Below are 18,031 nucleotides of genomic sequence, written 5' to 3' on the forward strand. Positions count from 1 at the left end.
TTTTCCTAAAACAAATAAGGTAGGGCTAGAGCGAGAAAACAGAAATTTTTTCAAAAACACCCTCTATTTAAAGACTAAAATGTCTCTCTTCACACTTCACAGACAACTCTGGAGCTAAGTTTTAAACTGACAACAAGAAAAAAATGCAAAAATAAAACTGAAGACGAAAAAATGAAAATAAAAAATGAAAACAAGAAAAAATGATGATGAAAGTGAATTTAAACAAAGAAAATTGAACGACGTCTAAACAAAGAAAAACTAAAATTGAATCGAAAACTGAAAACAAAAAATGGAAAACTTGAGATGAAAGATTTTTTACATTGGAGAAAATTGTTGCCAATTCATCAACAATTTTGAGCTTTTTCGGAGGGGAGGAGGGAAGGCGAGCAGCCCGAGCGAAGCGAGAGCGCGAGCCGGGGTTGGGGCTGCGGAGCAGCCCAGGGGGAGCCCCCTAGTATGTATTTAAAAAAATAACCAGATCGTCATTTCATTACGAAGTAGAACAAGCATAATCCAATTCCCAAGCTTACAGGAATGTAATTCCCAAATAGTTACTTTTGTTTGATTATATGAAAATTAAAAAAGAGTATTCTTTATCCAAAAATGGGAAACCCTGTTGCCAGGTCCCGAGGACCTCGCTTGTTTCAAAATTACAGCTAGTTTAATTTTTCAGTCCTACTTCTAGCATTACCATTTTTGAAATCTTTGAACTGAACTCCTTCTGAACGTTAAAAGGACTAGACAAAAAAATTGTGAATTCCAAATTTTTTCACATTTATTTTAGTAGACGTAGTAAGTACTTTTGATATTTTCATAATTTCGAAAATTACGATATTTTTTTCCGAACTTCGTTCGAATCCTCTTCAATTGACCAGTTGAGCCAAAATTCACATGGAGAGATTTCCCATTGCTCGATTCGTTGTCCATCATCATGGTGAAAAATGAATTTTCAATTCAACTTTTCAAAAACTTAATTAGATCGATCAATTTTAAAGATGGGAAAAACCTTCGTATCACATTTTTCCTTCACTGGCACCTGTGTTCATTCAAATTCGAAGCATTTCCATCGATTTGCCAGATACCCAGAATGTAAATGAGAAAAATCCATCACATTTTCCCTTCACTGGCACCTGTTTGCATTCAAATTCGAAGCATTTCCATCGATTTGCCAGACACTCAGAATGTAAATGAGAAAAATCCACTCATCTTTCTTCATTGGTGAGTTCTGCGCCAGCAGCTATCCAAAGACGCATATGTTTTTCGACACTCAAGAACACAGCAAATAAATGAATGAATCAATTCAGTCCACATTCACATCCCAAAGTTCGTGAACCGATTCTCGAAAAACACACCCCGGATGGAGCCAGGAAGACGAAACGAAAGCATCATAAAATACCCAATGTACGAGTACTCTGTATAATTACACAATCGAGGTACTAAAAATGACCTAGATTTTAATATTAGTGCATTTCGATGAGTAGGTACCTAATTAACCTACCCAAACAAGCAACACTATACCCAGGTAACCAGGCAGCAGGGTAATTCGTATATAGCATAAGCTTATACACTCGTATACTTTATGAACGCCGCCGTGCTAATTACCTGCATGTGCTCGCTTCGACGCTACACCTCACCCTTCTCCTCTTCTCACCACCCTTCCCATAGTGTTACTTGTTAATGGAAGGAAACTCGATGATAAAATCTCACCAAAGGCACCCCCATCGAAACGACAACGTTATATTTTATTTTTCTCGGTCGCTCGTTATTTTGTCGACCTATTTGTGTAAAACCTACGTATACCTTTGCCTATACTCAGCCTTACCTACACTTGTAAAATATGTCCACACATGATCGAAGATTCAAGATGAGTATCACAACAACAGCAGAATGATATGGGGTACAGAAACCATGTAAAGTGCCATCCATTACCATACACAATCGCAAACGAGTATGGAAAAGTAATACTACAAATACTCGTCGTACCTCTGCCTACTACGAGAGCAAAAGAAAAATCTGTTTCATGTTACCAAAGTGGTAACGACGTCGACTGAGCTGCGACTACCAACCAATACAGACCTCTACACAGGCCTATTCCACTCTCTTTCTCGTCTTCGTCGAGATAATTTATCAATCGAAAAGGAAAAAAAAAAATAACCCCGGGTTTTGAATAATTTACACCTGTCGCCGACAATACTCGGTGTAAAAAAAAAGGGTAAAAATGCGCTAACACGAGGCGCGGTATACATTGTACGTGTATTTTTTTCAACGTACAACGAGATGAATTTATAATGGAAACGTATTACAAGCTTTTTCGCCATTTCTCTTCCGCTCTCTTCGTGACGACTGTAACACCTCACTTTTGCCCTGCGCTCGTATCATCGATAAAACAGACATCTACATGCGATGAAATTTAATAATACACGGAGTTGATAAATTTGACATGAGTTGCGAATATTTTTATCAATGTACATACAAATGGAGGGAATATTCTTCGTCATTATTATCGTTCTTTTTTTTCGCAGGATTCACTTCACGTTGTAATTTTTTTTCCTTCCAAGAAAGAAATACGTAGACGAAAGTGATGCTAGGTGGAAGTTCTTCGTATATAAAATTACTATATTATTATACCTCCTACTTCGTTGCATGGCTATGGCTGTGACGATACAGAAAATTTTGTTCACGTAGATGGAGAAAAGATGGCAGATTTATGCTGTTTTCGATTTTGCTCCGTATAGGAATTCGTATTTTCAGGAGCAATATGATGAGAATTTTGAATATTTTTCATCTTTATAAATTCTATACCTACCATGAAACACGAGGTGTTTCAAAAACAATAACAATGCTCTGACGATATTCCACGTTTCGTAGAAAATTGAATATGAATAGGAACATCAAAAAATGCAGTATCTGCCAGAATAGGTACACTTTTTTAAAGTCGGAACGTTATCGAGACGGAATAATCATCATTGACGTAAGGTTTTCAAATTTGTGAAAAGTAAGTTGAAAAATTCAGGTGAGACAATGTATATCCCCATCCTTTTATGATCAACACAATTTAAAACAATAAAACTCCTGAACGTAGTCAATGTCTCAAGAAGTTATGTTGGGTAAGTTTCGTTTTTCAACTTTTGATACATGCATCAGTTTGGAATTTTCCATTGAAAAGGAGAGAAATGGGTTTATGGTTCATATTTTGAGTTGAAGAGACCTTACATTAAAGATTCATTTTGAAAAAATACGAGTTGATTCGTTAGCGAACGATTCGTTCAGGAACAATGAATCGTTCGAGAACAGAATCACTCGAAAAATATGAACAGGTTCGATGATAATCTGAAAAGAACCCGAAACAATCTTCAATCTATCAACACAAATTATTAAAATGATTCGTTCGCGAACGATTTGCTCAACGGAGAAAAATCGTTCGCGAACGAATGATCACTGAAAAATCGAAAAAAGGTACCAAATGACCGCTTTAATCGCATCATAATAGACTGAGCTCAAATCGTTCGCGAACGAACAATTCGCTCAGAGGAGAAACATCGTTCGCGAACGAACGAATCAATGGGAATCACATTCGACAAAAAGGTAACATCACAAAACTTGACCACTTTAATCCTATAATGAAAAATTAGTACTCTTGATTCGTTCGTGGAAAGAAACAAAATTTTATAAATTCGTTCGCGAACGATTTGCTCGGCGGAGAAAAATCGTTCGCGAACGAATGAATCACTGAAAAATTGAAAAAGGTACAAAATGATCGCTTTAATCCTATCATAATAGACTGAACTCAAATCGTTCGCGAACGAACGATTCGCTCAGAGGACAACCATCGTTCGCGAACGAACGAGTCAATAGAAATTACATTGGACGAAGATAACATCACAAAACTTTACCGTTTTAATCCTATTATGAAAAATTACTCTTAATTCGTTCGTGGAAAGAAACCAAATTTTATAAATTCGTTCACGATCACGAACGAATTGCTCGGCGGAGAAAAATCGTTCACGAACGAATGAATCACTGAAAAATCGAAGAAAAGTGCAAAATGACCGCTTTAATCCTATCATAATAGACTGAGCTCAAATCGTTCGCGAACGAACGAATCGATGCAAATCACATTCGACCAAGATAACATCACAAAACCTGACCGTTTTAATCATGAAAAATTACTCTTAATTTGTTCGTGGAAAGAAACCAAATTTTATCAATTCGTTCGCGAACGATTTCGCTCAGCGGAAAAAAATCGTTCACGAACGAAAGAATCACTGAAAATTTGAAAACAGTACAAAATGACTTTTTTAGTCCTATGGAGACTGAACTCAAATCGTTCGCGAACGAACGAATCATTGGAAACCATATACCAATTCGACACAGATAACATCACAAAACTGGACCGTTTTTATCCTATTATGAAAAATTACTTTCAAGTCGTTCGTAAAAAAAAACAATTTTATAAATTCGTTCGCATTCGTTCGCGAACGATTTGCTCGACGGAGGAAAATCGTTCGCGAACGAATGAATCACTGATTAATTGAAAAAAATGTACAAAATGATACGTTTTAATTCTATTACAAATCACAATAGGCTGAATTCAAATCGTTCGTTCGCGAACGATTTTCCCAGACTCGACTTATCATTCGAGAACGACTGAATCAATGAAAAAAGACGCGGTAAAATTCGAAATCAAAGAGGAATGACAATTGACAGCACTTTTCAGCTTTCAGTCCTATCATATCAAAAACAAAATTCAATTCATTCGCGAACGAATCCATCAGAACCGACAAACTTTGTGCTTGATCGAAAAAACTCAAAAAATCAACAAATGCAAAAGTTGATTTTGCAACTTTTTCAATGAAAATAATTTAAGATTTTTTTTGCCAATTTGGAACAACAAACCGAGAAGTTTGCAAATTCGGACAAAAAGTGAAATTTTTGAACGTTTCATCAAAAAATGAAAGGTCTTTTTAGTAATTTCTGGAAAAATAAGAGGAAAATTAGGACAAATTTTCGAGGAAAAAGGGACTTTCTGGAATTTTTTTTAGAAAAATTAAACTTTTAGCAATTTTTAGCAAAAAATTAGAGTTCTTGGGAATTTAGGTAAAAGGGCGAGACTTTTTGCTACTTCTGGCTGAAAAAAAGTTGGGCTTGTTAGCAGTGTTCAAAAATTCTGCTAAGTACAAAAATTTTGGACAATAAACTTGCAAAGTACAAGACTTTTACAAATTTAACAAAAATACGTACATATTAATGAAATTACTGAGTACCTAAGTAATTGGCAAAGTAGTAAGTAATACTTTTTTTAAAATAATTTTTGTCAAAAAAGTTGATCCAAAAATTCCAACTTAGAATTGCTCGATTTTTGGAGAAAAAAACTGTGATTTTTCAGCAATTTTGCAATAAAAGCGAGATATTCTGTCAATTTTTCTACAAAAAGCAAGACTTTTTGGCAGTTATTGACGAAACAATTTCTGCAAAAAAATAAAAAAAATAAATCCGAGACTTTTTAGGAAAAAGACGTGAATATTAAGTTGAGCAGCTGAAAATCGAGTTGTGTGTAATACTCGACCTGTTTCAACGAATTTATCCGCATTTCAGCCGATCCTGGAGAGGACAACTCAAGAGTGGTTTTTTGACCAGCTTTTTTTCCAACATAAAAAAAAACAAAAATCAAAACTTTCCAGTTTACGAGAAAATTTTTAAAATTTGCGCGAATCGCAGTATTTTGACACGAAATAACCCCACGAGAGCGAATTCCGCCATTTCCAGCCATTCTGGAGCCTCCAGAAAGGCTGGAAATGGGGAAATTCATTCTCATGGGCTTGATTAATGACGAAATACAGCGATTCGCGCATATTTCGAAACTTTTCTCGTGAACTGGAAATTTTTGATTTTTGGACATTTTTATTTTGAAAAAAAAACGGTCAAAAAACCATTCTTGAGGTGTCCCCTCCAGAATCGGCTCAACTTTGCATAAATTCGTTAAGCAGGTCGAGTATAACACATAACTCGATTTTTAGCTGCCCAACTATTCACGCCTTCTGGAGCAAATTAAAAATTCTGGAGAAATTGAAAAATAGTTCTGGAGGCTCCGGAATGGCTGGAAATGGCGACATTCGCTCTCGTGGGGTTAGTTCATGACGAAATGCTACGATTCACCCAAATTTCAAAAATTTTCTCGCAAACGGGAACTTTTTGATTTTTTGGATATTTTTATTTTGAAAAAAAAAACCGGTTAAAAAACCACTCTTGAGGTGTCCCTTCCAGAGTCGGCTCAAATGTAAATATTTTCGTTAATCAGGCCCAGTATAACACACAACTCGATTTTTAGCTGCCCAACATCATATTCACGCCTTCTGGAGCAAATTAAAAATTCTGGAGAAATTGAAAAATAGTTCTGGAGGCTCCGGAATGGCTAGAAATGGTTAAATTTTGATTTGGGGAATTGATATCAGTTTTAAGACTTATTTTGATCATTTTTACTGATCAAATACGTACGTTTTTGAAGAAGGCATAAATCACCAAAACCAGTATTTTCAAACGTTCGCCAAATATCGAGATATATGATGTTGGGCAGCTGAAAATTTGGTTTTGTGGGTTTTAGACCATGCTCTTTCCAAAAATCGCGGCCCCGTTCAAATCGGAGGCGGACACCTCAAGAGGTTCCCTTGTTAGATTTTGACAGCAATAGCATATAGATCGATGCAGAATCTCAAATGATTTCATTCGAGACTACGTCATTTCTCCCAAAACATGTTGTGCAGCGACAGGAGCAAACAAACCCCTCTTTGAGAGCCCAAATCTCTCCTTCAGGAACAACTCTGGAGATAAAATTTTTAGTGGGTAACTTTCTACTCAAAATAAAGGTCTCTGCTAAATTCGATCAGAAACAACCGAAATTTTTTTCACGATCCGCTCTAAATGTATTCATGTACATAGGTACCTACTTAAGTAAAAAATTAAAGAAATAATAATATTGTAATGAACTAATGAGCCAAGAAATTCGGAAAATACGAGTACAGTAGGCGTCAGTAATTTTTTTCAGGCTTCGCAATTTCTAAATTTTTGCCAAACAAAAATCCACACGCATGACGAAAAATTTAGACTCAATTTCACCATTCCAAACACACCCTTTTATAAGAAGACCCGCAACTCTAACAAAGTTTTAAAACAAAATCAATTCAATCCATCCTGACACACATTCTAGGCAGAAAAACACATATCTCTCTGTACTTGCGAGTAAACCTGAAACCCCATACATCCGCAATGAACGAATTCGCACAATACACCACAGCGTGGCGTCGAAATACTACTCGTACAATGCGGTACACAAGCATACGTCGATTTACGTACAACATACGTTTACAAAGCACACACACATGGTCGTCGTACATACGTATATTAAACGAGTAAATTTAATTTGCTCTCCTCGGTTTTCATTAGCGCGCTAAATTAATGTATAATGTATTTCATTAACATTCGCGGATAATTTATTTAGTTTTTCGCTATGCTCGTACTCGTATACACACACACACAGACAGACACATACACGAGCCACAACAACGCCAATGGTGGTAAACAGATGAGACGTAGCGACCGTACGTCTGTACGTCCGTCCGTCCATCCGACCACCCAACTAACCGACATCGAACTAACACAACACTATCTCCATAATGCGTTCGTATTCCCTGGTTAGTTGTTTCGAGAATAGCGAAATAAGGCAAAGGTTGGCCAGAAACACGGTATCGGTATTTTCATTAATTTGCTGTAGCCGATGTATTAATTTTTCATTTTATCGAGCTTAATGTTACCACCATCGCCGCTGCCACACCGCTACGGTTCATTCGCCATCGCCATATCGCCGGTACAAAAGTACGTAATCTATGTCCATAGTTAGAGTCCAGCCAAAGGCGAATAGAAAATAGAATACGAGTACAAGCTCGCAGCGTTAGGTACTGACTATATATGGGCGAAGGCTGAAAGTCGTAAACTACGTAGAAAGCACCCTTAACCGCGCGCAGTTACAGAAATTATTATTAACGATAATTTTTACCTTCGATACCGCGCGCTACGTTTACCTTCTTCGTTCAATTACTCAACTACCACTCCTTTCGTTCACCTTTTCAAAAGGGAGGCGAGAAGCGACCACCTCATCGTCTAAGAATACTACATCTTTCAAAGTTCGTGTTGTAGCTCTTTTATTATTAGGGCAGCACGAGCACGTAGTCGTCGCGCCTAACTCTATGTCCGTCGTGGGCGTTTTTGAGGAAGCCGAACGAATGCTAATTTAACCATTTCGTTCGCGTTAATTAATTTAAACGTGGTCGAAAAAAATTCCGAGGGGTCTTGACCCATCTGGGTGTTTTCAACTGGAAGGGCAGACCGATTGGTAGGCGAAAGGATACGAAGTATTCGTGCAATTATTAGTCGAAGGCAAAAGAATCAAGTGCTGCGTAGAAATTACACAAGGTGTATCGAATGAAAAAGCATTCCAGTCCAGAAAAACATCAATAATGAATGAAACAATGATGTTCCTCATTCGAAGGTGTCCTGCACTGTTGATGATAACGGTAAGGCAATATTTTTGTTTTAGAAGCGATGATTTAATCGCAAATGTCTGAAAAATGCTGGTTCTAGCAAATTCAAGGAGACAAAGAAATCAGAAATGAAACAGTGCTCAGTGCTCTGTTTGTTATTCTACGAACTAATTACGTAGAAGAGAGGAGCAAAAGAACGGTCCTTCAAGAGTTGGTTTTGAGCCGATTCAATCAATTTTATCAGTCGATGGAAAGGTTTCAAAAAAAGGACTCATTTGATCCCCTTCTCTCTGAAAATGAAATGTGCATGGATCTTAGGTTGTTCAGAAGTACAGAAGTAGATACCGAAGTGTTGAATGAAACATTTGAAATATTTCAACGATACCTAAGTACCTACCTACAACACAAGTGAACGAACAGAACACATCATCACGATAAGTTGCCTATCATGAGAACTGAAGGAGTTCTGAGCTTCATTAAACTGGAGATTCGGCAAGTTTAAGAAATTTACGTATCGATGACGAGAAAATATCAAGTCATTCAAACGACGATGTCCTTAATCCAAGAATGATTTTGCATACCTAACTAAAAAATTATCGAATAATTATTTTCACTTTATTTAGAGAAATTTTCACCTCAACTCAACCAACAACGTTTACTTTGTTTTCAATACGTTTCCAGAAAAAATAATTATTTTATTTCTTTATAAATGTTACCAAACTTCCACAATACATTTCCGAATTTTCAACCATTCTTACGTGGATTTCACACATTTTTTCTCTCGATAATTTCACGCGTCGAATTTTGCCCAATCATCAAAATAATATTCGACAAAACTTTGACATTACTCTAAAATCTAAATACTGATTTTCAATTGACTTGCTCATTTTCGGACCGATTACAGAACATTTTGTTGATAATCTATCGTGAAATGAGCTTATCATGAACTATCTTCCTGTTTTCATTTTCACGACGAATCGCGAAATTTTCGAATTAATTATCGACGTCTAGAGATGTTTCGTTCGCGAACGATTTACTCAGAAATGGGAGAATCGTACACAAATGAATAAATCAAACCAGATAAAAAATTACACCCTGAATCTTGACGTTATAAATCTACGTATCAACGAATAATTTAAGAATCGATTCATTAACAAACGATTTTCTCAGAAATGATGAATCATTCGTGAACGACTGAATCACTTCGAATTAAGATTAGATGATACACAACATAACGAAGGAAAACAGCATATTCTGATGTACCAGTCAAAATTGAGAAATCGTTCGCGAACGATTCGCTCGAATTGGTAAACTCGTTCGCGAACGAATGAATCACTGAAAAATCATATTAGGTGTACATGAGATGGCAAAACCTGACAATACGATGAATAATTCAAGAACGACTGAATCACTTGGAAATCAACCCAGATAATACACAAAACGAAACGAAACATTCATCGGCCTATCAATAAAAATCTTGAATGAATCGTTCGCGACCGAACAATCAACTAGGGGAGAAAACTCATTCACGAAATGAATGAATCACTCGATGACCGCAAACGAAAATTGATAATTGCAGTTTTTGATCAGGTCATAAAAAGTTGGACCTCATTCGTTCGCGAATGATTTGCTCAGAGTCAACAAATTTTGTTCGAAAAGGACCGAATTTCTCCATATTCGAAATAAAATCCACTGAGCGAGGACATGATAAAATTTGAATTTCTCGAATGTGGCTGAAATGCTGAATGACTCACTGGAGTACACAAAACATGCTGATCCGTTGTGAACGATTCGATCAGACCATGATACATCATCCGTAAGCAACTGAATCACTTGGAAATAAAAACAGATGAAACACAAGACAGAATGAAACATTGTTTTTATTTTAGTTATCAAAACAATTGCGAATGATTCGTTCGCGAACGATTTTTTTTGAGCAAATCGTTCGCGAACGAATGGATCAGTGAATCATCAAAATGAGGTGCATACGATACGACATAACTTGACAGATTCAATTCTCAACCCTGTCATTGAATACTGGACCCATATCGTTCGCGAACGATTTATTCTGAGTGAACAAATTCTTCGAGAACGACTGATCTCTTTGAAATAAAATATTAGTGAGCGAGAAAATGACAAAATCTGAATCATTCAAACCCATCGATATGAATTGAAGAAGAGGTCTGATCATGAATGATTTATCCAAGGTGAAAAAAATCGTTCACGAACGAACGGATCAATGGAAATCGCATTAGGCAAACATAACATCACAAAACTTGACCGTTTTAATCCTTATATGAAAAATTACTCCTAATTCGTTCGTAAAAAAAATCGAAATTTTCTTCAATCTATCAACACAAATTAAAAATGATTCGTTCGCGAACGATTTGCTCAGCGGGAGAAAATCGTTCACCAACGAATGAATCACTGAAAAATCAAAAAAATAGTACAAAATGACAACCGTAATCCTATTATAATAGACTGAATTCGAATCATTCGCGAACGAATAATTTGCTTAGAATCGACCCATCATTCGAGAACGACTGAATCAATGAAAGAGAACGTGGCAAAATTTGGCAGTTTTAAATCCATCTATAAGAATTAGCATAATTTCCTCACGAATGATTTACTCATAAATGAAAAAAATCGTTCGTGAACGAATGAATCGCTGAAAAATCTAAAAAATAGAACAAAATGACAGTTGTAATTATATTAAAATAAGCTGAACTTAATCGACGATTCGCTTAGAATCGACTCATCGTTCGAGAACGACTGAATCAAAAAAGTGGACGAGTCAAAATTCGGCTGTTTCAAATCCATCCATAAAAATGAGCCAAATTTGTTCGTGATCGTGAATGATTCAGAGAAGAGAAAAATCGTTCGCGAACGAATGAATCACGAATAAATCAGACCAGATGAAAAATCATAATTCGAAGCTTCAACATTACAAATCTATCAACGAAAATTGAGGTTGAAAAGTACATGAATGAAACGCTCAGAAATGATGAATCGAAACATTATTCAACATACAACCGACGAATGATTCGTTCGCGAAGGAATGAATCGCTGAAAAATCAAATCACTCAATTCAGACAACACGACAACATTTGCCAGTTTTATACATTTTCATTTCATCATCAAAAACAAAATTCGATTCATTCGCGAACGAATCGCTGCTCAGAACTGACAACTCATTCTAGAACGACTGAATCATATCGAAATAAAAAGCAGTGGAACAGACGAACAATACGGGGCAAAATTTGACTTATTCGAATCCATTTATCAAGAATTCAAGATGATTTGTTCGTAAATGATTCACTCAGAGGTCAAAAAATTGTTCACCGTAACCCATGGGAAAATTATTCGATGTGTTCAATCTATGAGTTTTAAGATTAGGCCCATGAATATTGATTAAAAAATGATTGAATTTACTTATGTAGGTACGTACAAAACTGTTCACAGATGGTTCCTCTCTATTAAGGTAGGGGTTTTTAACGCTGCCGAATTGACCAATGTTACATTTACTGGCAGAGCCCCAAATGGCCAGGAGGCAGAAAAAGCCAGACCTGCGTATGCCTGTTTAGATGTGGATGGCCGTGATGGCATAATTCAATTCATGAAAAACGAATGCACCCGCCGCGGCTGGAAGGAGCCACCACAAAAAGAAATAAAAACCAACTTTACTCAAATCATTGGTGAAATGAAAAGGGATCACCAAAAACAAGCACGAACGATGTAATGTGCTTCTTGTTCTTTAACTTAGAATTTTATCTATTATTCGTTTTTTACCTATCTTTTCGTTACTGATACTCATTTGAATATAAGTATTGGATCGTCAGATCGCGCGTGATATATGTTTTAGTTATTTGTTTTTAATTATTTTTTTAAATCGAGTACCTATTACATCACTCATGGTTTTGTACCTACCTTTGATTTTTTAAAAGAAATTTTAAATTTTGAGTATTTTTGTGGTGTCTATTGAAAAATCCTCTATAGAATTTCATGTCCAGAATGTACCTTTATAAAATTTCATCAAAATTCATAAAACTTCATCTGTTTAAATCAAACTTCATCAAACATAGTCTAATTAGATACATTTTTATAGAAGTACATCTTCTATTATCAAGTTTTATCCAAACAGATAAAGTTTCATGAACTTAGATGAAATTTTATAGGTACATTCTAGACATAAAATTCTATAGAGGATTTTTCAATGTTTTTTTTATAAAATTTTATGGAAATCATTTTCCATGGGAAATGAAACATCAATAAATCGGACCAGATGTATATAGAATTATAAATGTACCTACCTCAAAACTTGATGTATGTAATTAATTTGTATTCCAACTCGTATCGACAAACTTTGAAGTTGACTTGTAGCGAATGATTTGTTCATAAATAATGAGTCAACCGAAAACGACCGAATCACATTGAACATAAAACCACCCAATGAGCGAAAAAAACCAAAATATTTTTCAATTTATCAATAAAAATCGTGAATGATTCGTTCTCGAACGATTTGCTCAGCAGAGAAGAATCGTTCGCGAACGAATGAATCACCAAAAAATGAAATCAGAGATAGAATGACATAGCAAAATTTGAATACTTTCAACTCTACCAATAGAACCTGAACTCAATTCGTTCACGAACGATTTGTTCAAAAATAATGAATCGTCAAAAACTGACTGAATCACTTGAAACTGAAATCACCCAATGCACGAAAAAAAAAGAAACGTTCTTCAATATAGCCTATCTATGAATAAAAATTATGAATGATTCGTTCTCGAACGATTCGCTCAGCAGAGAAGAATCGTTCGCGAACGAATGAATCACCAAAAAATAAAATCAGATGTAGGATAACATAACAAAATTTGAATACTTTCAACTCTACTATCAAAATCTGAACTCAATTCGTTCGCGAACGATTTGTTCTGAATAATGAATCGTCAAAAAATTATTGAATCACTTGAAAATTAAATCACCCACTAGGTACACGAAAAAAAAAACCAAAACATTCTTCAATCCATCAATAAAAATTGTGAATTATTCGTTCGCAAAACGATTTGCTCGACGGAGGAAAATCGTTTGCGAACGAATAAATCACCAAAAAATGAAATCAGTCGAGATAAAATGACATAACAAAATTTGAATACGTTCAACTCTACCATCAGAACCTGAACTCAATTCGTTCGCGAACGATTTGATCAGAAATATTGAATCGTCAAAAAATGATTGAATCGCTTGAAAATGAAATCACTCAATACACGAAAAAACAACGAAACATTCTTCAATCTATCAACAAAAATTAAGAATGATTCGTTCGCGAACGATTTGCTCAGCAGAAGAAAATCGTTCGCGAACGAATGAATCACCAAAAAATGAAATCAGAGATACAATGACATAACAAAATTGGAATACTTTCAACTCTGCCATCAAAACCTGAACTCAATTCGTTCGCGAACGATTTGTTCAGAAATACTAACGAATCGTCCAAAAATGACCGAATCACTTGAAAATGAAATCACCCACTACACAAAAAAAAACCGAGATATTCTTCAATCTATCAATAAAAATTGTGAATGATTCGTTCGCGAACGAATGAATCACCAAAAAATAAAATCAGAGATAGAATGACATATCAAAATTTGAATACTTTCAACTCTATCATCAAAACCTGAACTCAATTCGTTCGCGAACGATTCGCTCAGAATCAACAAATCATTCAAGAACGACTGAATCACATCTGAATCAAAACCAGTGAACGAAGTTAACTGGCGTACAAAGCGAAACAAGGAACGATTTACGACCCATAAATAAGGAAAAATCAATTCTTTTTTTCAATACGAACAATCTTGCGAGCTTGACATTGAACTGCGCAAGACAAGTCATCGACATCGATATGACAATCATTACTCGCAACCAGTAGAATTACACGTATTACAAGTGCACAGTACACGTACAAAAACACAATTACACATCCGTCGTCGGTCGTCATACTTGTGCACTACATGTCCGCATCAGGGGTACCTATCAATCGTATGTACCATAATATTACGAATGCGAACGAATACGTAAACGTTCGAATGTACATGCATTGTGTACCAATGTAATGTACTCACACATTGTACACAATACGCATTACACGTAGTAGGTGGTATGATGAGATGAAATACTCGCACATGAACGTAACAATAAGACGAATACGAAATCTGGACTCGTCGCTTCGCAAGTCGAAGAAAACAATGAAATGTGGAAAAAACTCGATGCGCGAAGATGCGACCGAGAAAGAGAAGGTAATAAGAGCGCGATTTAAGCGAGTACAGAGTACCGAGTACCTACCTATGTACGTCTACCAGTCTACCTGTTCCACGGTAAGTAACCTGGCCAACTTATACTTTCAGCTTCAGCTGCAGATGAATCTGGTAGGGTAAGAGGTACCGATTACCGAAACCGATCCGACGTCCCTGCTTCCGCGGCTCTGTTGCAACTCTATACTGCCATCGCCCATCATCATATTGCCGCCGCACTGCCACTCTTTCTATATTATCGTGGTGGTACCTTATACTCGAGTATTACAAAGCGGAAAATTGCGTTAACTGTATCAGAGCCGAGGACGACGACGTGGACGTGGTGGAGGGTGGAGCGGTGGTCGATGCTTTGCCACGGTACAGTACGGTATGCCATGGAATGGTATGGTTCGAGTCACATCCACTTGGACGGCGGATGGCGGATGCAAGCTCATTACACTTCGCTCGATTTTTCATGTTCGCTCTAGTTGCGACGGCGACGCTGGCAGTGGCAGTAACGACTCGCATTAGCGTCAGCTTTAGTCTCTTTGGTAGTACAGCTACGAGTACGAGTAGTGATCGTGATTCTGTATACTCGATCGTGGTGTCTCATTGTCGGTGCTGGTGGTGTTAGTGTTGTTTGTGGTGCATTTCAGAGTGTATTTGCATCGGTGTCTATTGTGTTTGTGATCAAGCTGCAGCTTCCTGCATGTGTATGTGACGACGAAAAGATACTACAAGAACCATCTTGTGGTGGTTATGTGCTTGTTGGCTTGACTCGATTTTGGAAACGACTGGATGAACCGGCAGAAATACCAATACCAATATCTATTGTGCTTCATGAGGAATACTATTGTCCTATAAACTTTCACTTGTTTACGACTGCAGACAAAGTCTCCTGAGTCCTGCGATTCTTCGAGGTACGAATATTACCTAAGCTGGTCACTTACTTTTGTGTATTTAGTATAACGAATAAGATTCAGCAGGCCATCATGCGCTCATCTACAGATATTTATGTCTTTTCAGCGGTAAGACAACGATCCCACGAAGTAGTGAGTCAATGGATCCATTAGGTTCATAACCTAAGATGGAAACTTTTCAGGGAAAGGGGTGATCGAGGTGCTCCCAAAGTTACATAACCTAGGAGTACCAAAATAACAATTTTTTCCAAAAATGACCACTCTTTGAGAACCCTTGGTCAATCCTTCTTGAGTCCTTGCCTGTACCGGTAGGGAGCTCGATATTTTTTTGAGTAGTCTTCCATTCGAAGCAATATTTTTCATCAATTATTGTCAAAAACAAGGATATTTTTTTCATACGCCAAATTTCATACTCCTAGATCAATTTGAAGGGGGGGGGGGGGTGAAAAATGAAAAAATCAAAGTTAAAAACCATTTGGAACCACCACCTCTTCTTTTTTAATAATTTGGAAAAAAAATCACAAGAGGCACACAATAAAATAATTTTTTTTAAATTCAGGACCATTTACAACTGATTGAGGTTTTGAGGAACAGAACAATCATCACAAGAACCAGAACAAGATTTAAATAAGAAAACCCATCAAATCTTTTTCAGTAACTGGTTATTTCTTATTTCTTTTTGATTCCCTTACCATTGAAATTTCATTTTCCAACTAAACTGAAAAGAATCAGATTTTTTTTTTGGAAAAATTAGCTTTAAAAAAATAAAATTTTTCAATTTTTCGCTGTACGAGAAGGTATTATTGAACTGGGGCCATTTGATGGGTGGAAGCACCAGCAGAACACCAAATAAAAGCACATAAATAGAGGGAACAACTAAAACAGCTCGAATTTGATAAAAGTTGAAAAACCACTTTGGAACCAGAAAAACTCATTTCGAAATACATTTAAACGGTTTTCCACACTGGAAAAAACTGCGAAAACTTTGATTTTTTACCCTGTAAATTGCTCTAAGAAGCTGAATGGAAATATTGCACAACTCTTGATATTCTATCCATAGATGACTCCAACTTTCTTCACCCCCTCACCATTACCAAAAAATTAGCGAATTTTGAGTCAGCTCATCCTCACTCAAACCTCTTCAATCCTAAACGCCAAAGAAAGCCTGAACACTAAATTTGAGCTGATTTTTTAGGAATGCATTTGACTGCAGTAAAACAGAAACCAAGAGTGAAAGTAAAATTGATGAAAATAGATCTCCTTGGGCTCTTACAATTCTTGAATTTCGTTTTTCCATTTTTTTTTTCGAATTCTGATTGAGCATGACAAAAAACCACGGTCAAATAATCATAATAAGAAGTAGAAAAAATTTCAAATTTTTTTCATCAACCTATATTTTTTATACTTATTAAATATATTTTAATTTTATATTTTATTAAATTTTTTAAAAATAAATAATTTTGACCTCTTCTTGGCTCAAGCTCAAAAATTTGAAAGTTCCAAGATTTCTGATGAATCGAAAAAAGACCTACTTTCTTTTTGGTTAAAGTGATCTAATTCCACTCACTATCACGTTGAGGGGGGGGGGGATCGCAAAATGAAAAAAAATTACGTAGGATGTCGATCAAATTCATTGGCGACCTTCACTCGGAGTTGAAAAGTCACTTAGAAAAAAATATGTAGGCTCTAGAAGTGCCTCTGAAACGAAGAGATATGGGTCCTCAAAGAAGAAGCATTTTTGAAAAATCGTGTTTTTTTCGTTCTAGCCTCTGCCCAACCTGTTTTGGAAAAAAATGAACCAGTCCTACTATTTGAGATTCTGCGCCAACCCAAGTCATTGCTATTAAAATCTAAGACCACTTTTACAGCTCTATTGAGCGAGTAAAAATTTTGAAATCACTCATTTTTAAGCAATAAATTCGTGCTTTGAAAATTTGGTGTTCTCAATTTCGCATCAAGTAATCAAGCCTAAAATTTTCAAAATATGTACAACATTACTCACAAATTAACCAATTTGCAAATTTCCAATCACTCACAATCAATGGAACCTTACAAATGGCCTTGAATTTCGATGACAATATCAGCTAGGTTGACACATAGAATCTCCAATGCTATCTTCAGGGGCTGATCCAATTTTCACACCAAAAAAAAAAAAGGTTAAATGGAAGTTGGAGCAAAAAAAACACGATTTTTTGAATATGCTCCCTCTTCAAAAACCCTTATCTCCTTTCCAGAGACACTTCTGGAGCAAACATTTTTTCCAAGTGACTATATCACCTCAAAATGAAGA

The 18,031-nt window shown here is 36.1% G+C and overlaps 2 protein-coding genes across 3 annotated transcripts in view; one reads left to right on the forward strand and one right to left on the reverse strand.

The window, feature by feature from the left end:
• The window catches only part of LOC135839250 (slit homolog 3 protein), a 660,297-nt gene that overhangs the window by 325,167 nt on the left and 317,099 nt on the right, over positions 1-18,031 (reverse strand). The gene's annotated exons all lie outside the window — the stretch shown is intronic.
• LOC135839248 (myosin heavy chain 95F-like) overlaps positions 15,267-18,031 on the forward strand; it is a 37,179-nt gene continuing 34,414 nt past the window's right edge. Inside the window, exon 1 of the mRNA XM_065355183.1 lies at positions 15,267-15,741. The gene's annotated coding sequence lies outside the window, so the exon portion shown is untranslated. The remainder of the gene's footprint in view (positions 15,742-18,031) is intronic.

The sequence above is a fragment of the Planococcus citri genome, chromosome 3 (genome assembly GCF_950023065.1).
Source record: "Planococcus citri chromosome 3, ihPlaCitr1.1, whole genome shotgun sequence".
Taxonomy (NCBI): Eukaryota; Metazoa; Arthropoda; class Insecta; order Hemiptera; family Pseudococcidae; genus Planococcus; species Planococcus citri.